Source organism: Heptranchias perlo, chromosome 1 (assembly GCF_035084215.1).
Source record: "Heptranchias perlo isolate sHepPer1 chromosome 1, sHepPer1.hap1, whole genome shotgun sequence".
Lineage (NCBI taxonomy): Eukaryota > Metazoa > Chordata > Chondrichthyes > Hexanchiformes > Hexanchidae > Heptranchias > Heptranchias perlo.
The window spans coordinates 140,533,330-140,546,348 of NC_090325.1; positions in this window are offsets into that span (position 1 = coordinate 140,533,330).

A 13,019-nucleotide genomic window follows, 5' to 3' on the forward strand; every position below is an offset into this window, starting at 1 on the left:
TATACACCCCTCCCGTCATACACCCTGCCCGTTATACACCCCTCCCGTCATACACCCTGCCCGTTATACACCCCTCCCGTCATACACCCTGCCCATTATACACCCCTCCCGTTATACACCCCTCCCATTATACACCCCTCCCGTTATACACCCTGTCCGTTATACAACCTGCCCGTTATACACCCCTCCCGTCATACACCCTGCCCGTTATACACCCCTCCCGTTATACACCCTGCCCGTTATACACCCTGCCCGTTATACACCATGCCCGTTATACACCCTGCCCGTTATACACCCCTCCCGTCATACACCCTGCCCGTTATACACCCCTCCCGTTATACACCCTGCCCGTTATACACCCTGCCCGTTATACACCATGCCCGTTATACACCCTGCCCGTTATACACCCCGCCCGTTATACACCCCTCCCGTTATACACCCCTCCCGTTATACACCCTGCCCGTTATACACCCCTCCCGTTATACACCCCTCCCGTTATACACCCCTCCCGTTATACACCCTGCCCGTTATACACCCCTCCCGTTATACACCCCTCCCGTTATACACCCTGCCCGTTATACACCCCGCCCGTTATACACCCCTCCCGTTATACACCCTGCCCGTTATACACCCTGCCCGTTATACACCCCTCCCGTTATACACCCTGCCCGTTATACACCCCGCCCGTTATACACCCCTCCCGTTATACACACCTCCCGTTATACACCCGTCCCGTTATACACCCCTCCCGTTATACACCCTGCCTGTTATACACCCTGCCCGTTATACACCCCGCCCGTTATACACCCTGCCTGTTATACACCCTGCCCGTTATACACCATGCCCGTTATACACCCTGCCCGTTATACACCCCGCCCGTTATACACCCCTCCCGTTATACACCCCTCCCGTTATACACCCTGCCCGTTATACACCATGCCCGTTATACACCCTGCCCGTTATACACCCCTCCCGTCATACACCCTGCCCGTTATACACCCCTCCCGTTATACACCCTGCCCGTTATACACCCTGCCCGTTATACACCATGCCCGTTATACACCCTGCCCGTTATACACCCCGCCCGTTATACACCCCTCCCGTTATACACCCCTCCCGTTATACACCCTGCCCGTTATACACCCCTCCCGTTATACACCCCTCCCGTTATACACCCCTCCCGTTATACACCCTGCCCGTTATACACCCCTCCCGTTATACACCCCTCCCGTTATACACCCTGCCCGTTATACACCCCGCCCGTTATACACCCCTCCCGTTATACACCCTGCCCGTTATACACCCTGCCCGTTATACACCCCTCCCGTTATACACCCTGCCCGTTATACACCCCGCCCGTTATACACCCCTCCCGTTATACACACCTCCCGTTATACACCCGTCCCGTTATACACCCCTCCCGTTATACACCCTGCCTGTTATACACCCTGCCCGTTATACACCCCGCCCGTTATACACCCTGCCTGTTATACACCCTGCCCGTTATACACCCCGCCCGTTATACACCCATCCCGTTATACACCCCTCCCGTTATACACCCTGCACGTTATACACCCCTCCCGTTATACACCCTGCCCGTTATACACCCTGCCCGTTATACACCCCTCCCGTTATACACCCTGCCCGTTATACACCCTGCCCGTTATGCACCCTGCCCGTTATACACCCCTCCCGTTATACACCCTGCCGGTTATACACCCCTCCCGTTATACACCTTGCCCGTTATACACCCCTCCCGTTATACACCCCTCCCGTTATACACCCTGCCCGTTATACACCCCTCCCGTTATACACCCCTCCCGTTATACACCCTGCCCGTTATACACCCCTCCCGTTATACACGCCTCCCGTTATACACCCTGCCCGTTATACACCCTGCCCGTTATACACCCCTCCCGTTATACACCCCTCCCGTTATACACCCTGCCCATTATACACCCTGCCCGTTATATACCCCTCCCGTTATACACCCTGCCCATTATACACCCCTCCCGTTATACACCCTGCCCGTTATACACCCTGCCCGTTATATACCCCTCCCGTTATACACCCTGCCCATTATACACCCCTCCCGTTATACACCCCTCCCATTATACACCCCTCCCGTTATACACCCTGTCCGTTATACAACCTGCCCGTTATATACCCCTCCCGTTATACACCCTGCCCATTATACACCCCTCCCGTTATACACCCCTCCCGTTATACACCCTGCCCATTATACACCACTCCCGTTATACACCCTGCCCGTTATACACCCTGCCCGTTATACACCCTGCCCGTTATACACCCCTCCCATTGTACACCCTGCCCGTGATACACCCTGCCTGTTATACACCCTGCCCGTTATACACCCCTCCCGTTATACACCCTGCCCGTTATACACCCCGCCCGTTATACACCTTGCCCGTTATACACCCCTCCCGTTATACACCCCTCCCGTTATACACCCTGCCCGTTATACACCCCGCCCGTTATACACCCAGCCCGTTATACACCCCTCCCGTCATACACCCCTCCCGTTATACACCCTGCCCGTTATACACCCTGCCCGTTATACACCCCGCCCGTTATACACCCCTCCCGTCATACACCCTGCCCGTTATACACCCCTCCCGTCATACACCCTGCCCGTTATACACCCCTCCCGTTATACACCCTGCCCGTTATACACCCCTCCCGTTATACACCCTGCCCGTTATACACCCCTCCCGTTATACACGCCTCCCGTTATACACCCTGCCCGTTATACACCCCTCCCGTTATACACCCCTCCTGTTATACACCCTGCCCATTATACACCCTGCCCGTTATATACCCCTCCCGTTATACACCCTGCCCATTATACACCCCTCCCGTTATACACCCCTCCCGTTATACACCCCTCCCGTTATACACCCCTCCCGTTATACACCCTGCCCGTTATACACCCTGCCCGTTATATACCCCTCCCGTTATACACCCTGCCCATTATACACCCCTCCCGTTCTACACCCCTCCCGTTATACACCCCTCCCGTTATACACCCTGCCCGTTATACACCCTGCCCGTTATACACACCTCCCGTTATACACCCTGCCCGTTATACACCCTGCCCGTTATACACCCTGCCCGTTATACACCCCTCCCGTTATACACCCTGCCCGTTATACACCCTGCCCGTTATACACCCCTCCCGTTATACACCCCTCCCGTTATACACCCTGCCTATTATACACCCCGCCCGTTATACACCCCTGCCGTTATACACCCTGCCCGTTATACACCCCTCCCGTTATACACCCTGCCCATTATACACCCTGCCCGTTATACACCCCTCCCGTTATACACCCTGCCCGTTATACACCCCTCCCGTTATACACCCTGCCCGTTATACACCCTGCCTGTTATACACCCTGCCCGTTATACACCCCTCCCGTTACACACCCTGCCCGTTATACACACTGCCTGTTATACACCCTGCCTGTTATACACCCCTCCCGTTATACACCCTGCCCGTTATACACACTGCCTGTTATACACCCTGCCCGTTATACACCCTGCCTGTTATACACCCTGCCCGTTATACACCCTGCCCGTTATACACCCCTCCCGTTATACACCCTGCCCGTTATACACCCTGCCTGTTATACACCCCTCCCGTTATACACCCAGCCCGTTATACACCCCTCCCGTTATACAGCCTGCCTGTTATACACCCCTCCCGTTATACACCCTGCCCGTTATACACCCCTCCCGTTATACACCCTGCCCGTTATACACGCCTCCCGTTATACACCCTGCCTGTTATGCAGCCTGCCTGTTATACACCCCTCCCGTTATACACCCTGCCCGTTATACACCCTGCCTGTTATACACCCTGCCTGTTATACACCCCTCCCGTTATACACTCTGCCTGTTATACACCCCTCCCGTTATACACCCTGCCCGTTATACACCCCTCCCGTTACACACCCTGCCTGTTATACACCCCTCCCGTTATACACCCTGCCTGTTATACACCCCTCCCGTTATACACCCTGCCCGTTATACACCCTGCCCGTTATACACCCTGCCTGTTATACACCCTGCCTGTTATACACCCCTCCCGTTATACACCCTGCCCGTTATACACCCTGCCTGTTATACACCCCTCCCGTTATACACCCCTCCCATTATACACCCTGCCCGTTATACACCCTGCCTGTTATACACCCCTCCCGTTATACACCCTGCCCGTTAGACACCCTGCCTGTAATACACCCCTCCCGTTATACACCCTGCCTGTTATACACCTCTCCCATTATACACCCTGCCCGTTATACACCCCTTCCGTTATACACCCTGCCCGTTATACACCCCTCCCGTTATACACCCTGCCCGTTATACACGCCTCCCGTTATACACCCTGCCCGTTATACACCCTGCCCGTTATACACCCCTCCCGTTATACACCCCTCCCGTTATACACCCCTCCCGTTATACACCCTGCCCGATATACACCCTGCCCGTTATACACCCCTCCCGTTATACACCCTGCCTGTTATACACCCCTCCCGTTATACACCCCTCCCGTTATACACCCCTCCCGTTATACACCCTGCCCGTTATACACCCTGCCTGTTATACACCCCTCCCGTTATACACCCTGCCCGTTATACACCCTGCCTGTAATACACCCCTCCCGTTATACACCCTGCCCGTTATACACCCTGCCCGATATACACCCTGCCCGTTATACACCCTGCCCGTTATACACCCCTCCCGTTATACACCCTGCCTGTTATACACCCCTCCCGTTATACACCCCTCCCGTTATACACCCTGCCCGTTATACACCCTGCCTGTTATACACCCCTCCCGTTATACACCCTGCCCGTTATACACCCTGCCCGTTATACACCCTGCCCGTTATACACCCCTCCCGTTATACACCGTGCCCGTTATACACCCTGCCTGTTATACACCCTGCCCGTGAAACACCCTGCCTGTTATACACCCCTCCCGTTATACACCCTGCCCGTTATACACCCTGCCTGTTATACACCCCTCCCGTTATACACCGTGTCCGTTATACACCCTGCCCGTTATACACCCTGCCCGTTATACACCCTGCCCGTTATACACCCTGCCCGTTATACACCCTGCCTGTTATACACCCCTCCCGTTATACACCCTGCCCGTTATACACCCTGCCTGTTATACACCCCTCCCGTTATACACCGTGCCCGTTATACACCCTGCCTGTTATACACCCCTCCCGTTATACACCCTGCCCGTTATACACCCTGCCCGTTATACACCCCTCCCGTTATACACCCTGCCCGTTATACACCCCTCCCGTTATACACCCCTCCCGTTATACACCCCTCCTGTTATACACCCCTCCCGTTATACACCCCTCCCGTTATACACCCCTCCTGTTATACACCCCTCCCGTTATACACCCCTCCCGTTATAAACCCCTCCCGTTATACACCCCTCCTGTTATACACCCCTCCCGTTATACACCCCTCCTGTTATACACCCCTCCCGTTATACACCCCTCCTGTTATACACCCCTCCCGTTATACACCCCTCCCGTTATACACCCCTCCCGTTATACACCCCTCCCGTTATACACCCCTCCTGTTATACACCCCTCCCGTTATACACCCCTCCCGTTATACACCCCTCCCGTTATACACCCCTCCCGTTATACACCCTGCCCGTTATACACCCCTCCCGTTATACACCCCTCCCGTTATACACCCTGCCCGTTATACACCCCTCCTGTTATACACCCCTCCCGTTATACACCCCTCCCGTTATACACCCCTCCCGTTATACACCCTGCCCGTTATACACCCCTCCCGTTATACACCCTGCCCGTTATACACCCCTCCTGTTATACACCCCTCCCGTTATGCACCCCTCCCGTTATACACCCCTCCCGTTATACACCTCTCCCGTTATACACCCCTCCCGTTATACACCCCTCCCGTTATACACCCCTCCCGTTGTACACCCCTCCCGTTATACACCCTGCCTGTTGTACACCCCTCCCGTTATACACCCCTCCCGTTATACACCCCTCCCGTTATACACCCCTCCCGTTATACACCCCTCCCCTTATACACCCTGCCCGTTATACACCCCTCCCGTTATACACCCCTCCCGTTATACACCCCTCCCGTTATACACCTCTCCCGTTATACACCCTGCCTGTTATACACCCCTCCCGTTATACACCCCTCCCGTTATACACCCTGCCCGTTATACACCCTGCCCGTTATACACCCTGCCCGTTATACACCCCTCCCGTTATACACCCCTCCTGTTATACACCCCGCCTGTTATACACCCCTCCCGTTATACACCCTGCCCGTTATACACCCCTCCCGTTATACACCCTGCCCGTTATACACCCTGCCCGTTATACACCCTGCCCGTTATACACCCCTCCCGTTATACACCCTGCCCGTTATACACCCCTCCCGTTATACACCCTGCCTGTTATACACCCCTCCTGTTATACACCCCTCCCGTTATACACCCCTCCCGTTATACACACTGCCCGTTATACACCCCTCCCGTTATACACCCTGCCCGTTATACACCCTGCCCGTTATACACCCTGCCCGTTATACACCCCTCCCATTATACACCCTGCCCGTGATACACCCTGCCTGTTATACACCCTGCCCGTTATACACCCCTCCCGTTATACACCCTGCCCGTTATACACCCTGCCCGTTATACACCCCTCCCATTATACACCCTGCCCGTGATACACCCTGCCTGTTATACACCCTGCCCGTTATACACCCCTCCCGTTATACACCCTGCCCGTTATACACCCCTCCCGTTATACACCCCTCCCGTTATACACCCTGCCCGTTATACACCCTGCCCGTTATACACCCCTCCCGTTATACACCCTGCCCGTTATACACCCCGCCCGTTATACACCTTGCCCGTTATACACCCCTCCCGTTATACACCCCTCCCGTTATACACCCTGCCCGTTATACACCCCGCCCGTTATACACCCAGCCCGTTATACACCCCTCCCGTCATACACCCCTCCCGTTATACACCCTGCCCGTTATACACCCTGCCCGTTATACACCCCGCCCGTTATACACCCCACCCGTCATACACCCTGCCCGTTATACACCCCTCCCGTCATACACCCTGCCCGTTATACACCCCTCCCTTTATACACCCTGCCCGTTATACACCCCTCCCGTTATACACCCTGCCCGTTATACACCCCTCCCGTTATACACGCCTCCCGTTATACACCCTGCCCGTTATACACCCCTCCCGTTATACACCCCTCCTGTTATACACCCTGCCCATTATACACCCTGCCCGTTATATACCCCTCCCGTTATACACCCTGCCCATTATACACCCCTCCCGTTATACACCCCTCCCGTTATACACCCCTCCCGTTATACACCCTGCCCGTTATACACCCTGCCCGTTATATACCCCTCCCGTTATACACCCTGCCCATTATACACCCCTCCCGTTCTACACCCCTCCCGTTATACACCCCTCCCGTTATACACCCTGCCCGTTATACACCCTGCCCGTTATACACACCTCCCGTTATACACCCTGCCCGTTATACACCCTGCCCGTTATACACCCTGCCCGTTATACACCCCTCCCGTTATACACCCTGCCCGTTATACACCCTGCCCGTTATACACCCCTCCCGTTATACACCCCTCCCGTTATACACCCTGCCTATTATACACCCCGCCCGTTATACACCCCTGCCGTTATACACCCTGCCCGTTATACACCCCTCCCGTTATACACCCTGCCCATTATACACCCTGCCCGTTATACACCCCTCCCGTTATACACCCTGCCCGTTATACACCCCTCCCGTTATACACCCTGCCCGTTATACACCCTGCCTGTTATACACCCTGCCCGTTATACACCCCTCCCGTTACACACCCTGCCCGTTATACACACTGCCTGTTATACACCCTGCCTGTTATACACCCCTCCCGTTATACACCCTGCCCGTTATACACACTGCCTGTTATACACCCTGCCCGTTATACACCCTGCCTGTTATACACCCTGCCCGTTATACACCCTGCCCGTTATACACCCCTCCCGTTATACACCCTGCCCGTTATACACCCTGCCTGTTATACACCCCTCCCGTTATACACCCAGCCCGTTATACACCCCTCCCGTTATACAGCCTGCCTGTTATACACCCCTCCCGTTATACACCCTGCCCGTTATACACCCCTCCCGTTATACACCCTGCCCGTTATACACGCCTCCCGTTATACACCCTGCCTGTTATGCAGCCTGCCTGTTATACACCCCTCCCGTTATACACCCTGCCCGTTATACACCCTGCCTGTTATACACCCTGCCTGTTATACACCCCTCCCGTTATACACTCTGCCTGTTATACACCCCTCCCGTTATTCACCCTGCCCCTTATACACCCCTCCCGTTACACACCCTGCCTGTTATACACCCCTCCCGTTATACACCCTGCCTGTTATACACCCCTCCCGTTATACACCCTGCCCGTTATACACCCTGCCCGTTATACACCCTGCCTGTTATACACCCTGCCTGTTATACACCCCTCCCGTTATACACCCTGCCCGTTATACACCCTGCCTGTTATACACCCCTCCCGTTATACACCCCTCCCATTATACACCCTGCCCGTTATACACCCTGCCTGTTATACACCCCTCCCGTTATACACCCTGCCCGTTAGACACCCTGCCTGTAATACACCCCTCCCGTTATACACCCTGCCTGTTATACACCTCTCCCATTATACACCCTGCCCGTTATACACCCCTTCCGTTATACACCCTGCCCGTTATACACCCCTCCCGTTATACACCCTGCCCGTTATACACGCCTCCCGTTATACACCCTGCCCGTTATACACCCTGCCCGTTATACACCCCTCCCGTTATACACCCCTCCCGTTATACACCCCTCCCGTTATACACCCTGCCCGATATACACCCTGCCCGTTATACACCCCTCCCGTTATACACCCTGCCTGTTATACACCCCTCCCGTTATACACCCCTCCCGTTATACACCCCTCCCGTTATACACCCTGCCCGTTATACACCCTGCCTGTTATACACCCCTCCCGTTATACACCCTGCCCGTTATACACCCTGCCTGTAATACACCCCTCCCGTTATACACCCTGCCCGTTATACACCCTGCCCGATATACACCCTGCCCGTTATACACCCTGCCCGTTATACACCCCTCCCGTTATACACCCTGCCTGTTATACACCCCTCCCGTTATACACCCCTCCCGTTATACACCCTGCCCGTTATACACCCTGCCTGTTATACACCCCTCCCGTTATACACCCTTCCCGTTATACACCCTGCCCGTTATACACCCTGCCCGTTATACACCCCTCCCGTTATACACCGTGCCCGTTATACACCCTGCCTGTTATACACCCTGCCCGTGAAACACCCTGCCTGTTATACACCCCTCCCGTTATACACCCTGCCCGTTATACACCCTGCCTGTTATACACCCCTCCCGTTATACACCGTGTCCGTTATACACCCTGCCCGTTATACACCCTGCCCGTTATACACCCTGCCCGTTATACACCCTGCCTGTTATACACCCCTCCCGTTATACACCCTGCCCGTTATACACCCTGCCTGTTATACACCCCTCCCGTTATACACCGTGCCCGTTATACACCCTGCCTGTTATACACCCCTCCCGTTATACACCCTGCCCGTTATACACCCTACCCGTTATACACCCTGCCTGTTATACACCCTGCCCGTTATACACCCTGCCCGTTATACACCCTGCCCGTTATACACCCCTCCCGTTATACACCCTGCCCGTTATACACCCTGCCCGTTATACACCCTGCCCGTTATACACCCCTCCCGTTATACACCCCTCCTGTTATACACCCCTCCCGTTATACACCCCTCCCGTTATACACCCTGCCCGTTATACACCCCTCCTGTTATACACCCTGCCCGTTATACACCCCTCCCGTTATACACCCTGCCCGTTATACACCCCTCCCGTTATACACCCCTCCAGTTATACACCCCTCCTGTTATACACCCCTCCCGTTATACACCCCTCCTGTTATACACCCTGCCCGTTATACACCCCTCCCGTTCTACACCCCTCCCGTTATACACCCCTCCCGTTATACACCCTGCCCGTTATACACCCCTCCCGTTATACACCCTGCCCGTTATACACCCCTCCCGTTATACACCCTGCCCGTTATACACCCCTCCCGTTATACACCCTGCCTGTTATACACCCCTCCCGTTATACACCCTGCCCGTTATACACCCCTCCCGTTATACACCCTGCCCGTTATACACCCCTCCTGTTATACACCCTGCCCGTTATACACCCCTCCCGTTATACACCCCTCCCGTTATACACCCCTCCTGTTATACACCCCTCCCGTTATACACCCTGCCCGTTATACACCCCTCCTGTTATACACCCTGCCCGTTATACACCCCTCCCGTTATACACCCCTCCCGTTATACACCCCTCCTGTTATACACCCCTCCCGTTATACACCCCTCCCGTTATACACCCCTCCTGTTATACACCCCTCCCGTTATACACCCCTCCCGTTATAAACCCCTCCCGTTATACACCCCTCCTGTTATACACCCCTCCCGTTATACACCCCTCCTGTTATACACCCCTCCCGTTATACACCCCTCCTGTTATACACCCCTCCCGTTATACACCCCTCCCGTTATACACCCTGCCCGTTATACACCCCTCCCGTTATACACCCCTCCCGTTATACACCCCTCCTGTTATACACCCCTCCCATTATACACCCTGCCCGTTATACACCCCTCCCGTTATACACCCCTCCCGTTATACACCCCTCCCGTTATACACCCCTCCTGTTATACACCCCTCCCGTTATACACCCCTCCCGTTATACACCCCTCCCGTTATACACCCTGCCCGTTATACACCCCTCCAGTTATACACCCTTCCTGTTATACACCCCTCCCGTTATACACCCCTCCCGTTATACACCCCTCCTGTTATACACCCCTCCCGTTATACACCCTGCCCATTATACACCCCTCCCGTTATACACCCTGCCCGTTATACACCCCTCCTGTTATACACCACTCCCGTTATACACCCTGCCCATTATACACCCCTCCCGTTATACACCCTGCCCGTTATACACCCCTCCTGTTATACACCACTCCCGTTATACACCACTCCCGTTATACACCCCTCCCGTTATACACCCTGCCCGTTATACACCCCTCCTGTTATACACCCCTCCCGTTATACACCCTGCCCATTATACACCCCTCCCGTTATACACCCTGCCCGTTATACACCCCTCCTGTTATACACCACTCCCGTTATACACCCCTCCCGTTATACACCCCTCCTGTTATACACCCTGCCCGTTATACACCCCTCCCATTATACACCCTGCCCGTTATACACCCCTCCCGTTATACACCCCTCCCGTTATACACCCCTCCCGTTATACACCCCTCCCGTTATACACCCCTCCTGTTATACACCCCTCCCGTTATACACCCCTCCCGTTATACACCCCTCCCGTTATACACCCCTCCCGTTATACACCCCTCCTGTTATACACCCCTCCCGTTATACACCCCTCCCGTTATACACCCTGCCCGTTATACACCCCTCCTGTTATACAGCCCTCCCGTTATACACCCCTCCCGTTATACACCCCTCCCGTTATACACCCTGCCCGTTATACACCCCTCCCGTTATACACCCTGCCCGTTATACACCCCTCCTGTTATACACCCCTCCCGTTATACACCCCTCCCGTTATACACCCCTCCCGTTATACACCTCTCCCGTTATACACCCCTCCCGTTATACACCCCTCCCGTTATACACCCCTCCCGTTATACACCCCTCCTGTTATACACCCTGCCCGTTATACACCCCTCCCGTTATACACCCTGCCTGTTGTACACCCCTCCCGTTATACACCCCTCCCGTTATACACCCCTCCCGTTATACACCCCTCCCGTTATACACCCCTCCCCTTATACACCCTGCCCGTTATACACCCCTCCCGTTATACACCCCTCCCGTTATACACCCCTCCCGTTATACACCTCTCCCGTTATACACCCTGCCTGTTATACACCCCTCCCGTTATACACCCCTCCCGTTATACACCCTGCCCGTTATACACCCTGCCCGTTATACACCCTGCCCGTTATACACCCCTCCCGTTATACACCCCTCCCGTTATACACCCCTCCTGTTATACACCCCGCCTGTTATACACCCCTCCCGTTATACACCCTGCCCGTTATACACCCCTCCCGTTATACACCCTGCCCGTTATACACCCTGCCCGTTATACACCCTGCCCGTTATACACCCCTCCCGTTATACACCCTGCCCGTTATACACCCCTCCCGTTATACACCCTGCCTGTTATACACCCCTCCTGTTATACACCCCTCCCGTTATACACCCCTCCCGTTATACACACTGCCCGTTATACACCCCTCCCGTTATACACCCTGCCCGTTATACACCCCTCCCGTTATACACCCTGCCCGTTATACACCCTGCCTGTTATACACCCCTCCCGTTATACACCCTGCCCGTTATACACCCCTCCCGTTATACACCCTGCCCGTTATACACCCCTCCCGTTATACACCCTGCCCGTTATACACCCCTCCCGTTATACACCCTGCCCGTTATACACCCCTCCCGTTATACACCCTGCCCGTTATACACCCTGCCCGTTATACACCCCTCCCGTTATACACCCTGCCCGTTATACACCCTGCCCGTTATACACCCCTCCCGTTATACACCCTGCCCGTTATACACCCCTCCCGTTATACACCCTGCCCGTTATACACCCTGCCCGTTATACACCCTGCCCTTTATACACCCCTCCCGTTATACACCCCTCCCGTTATACACCCCGCCTGTTAAACACCCCA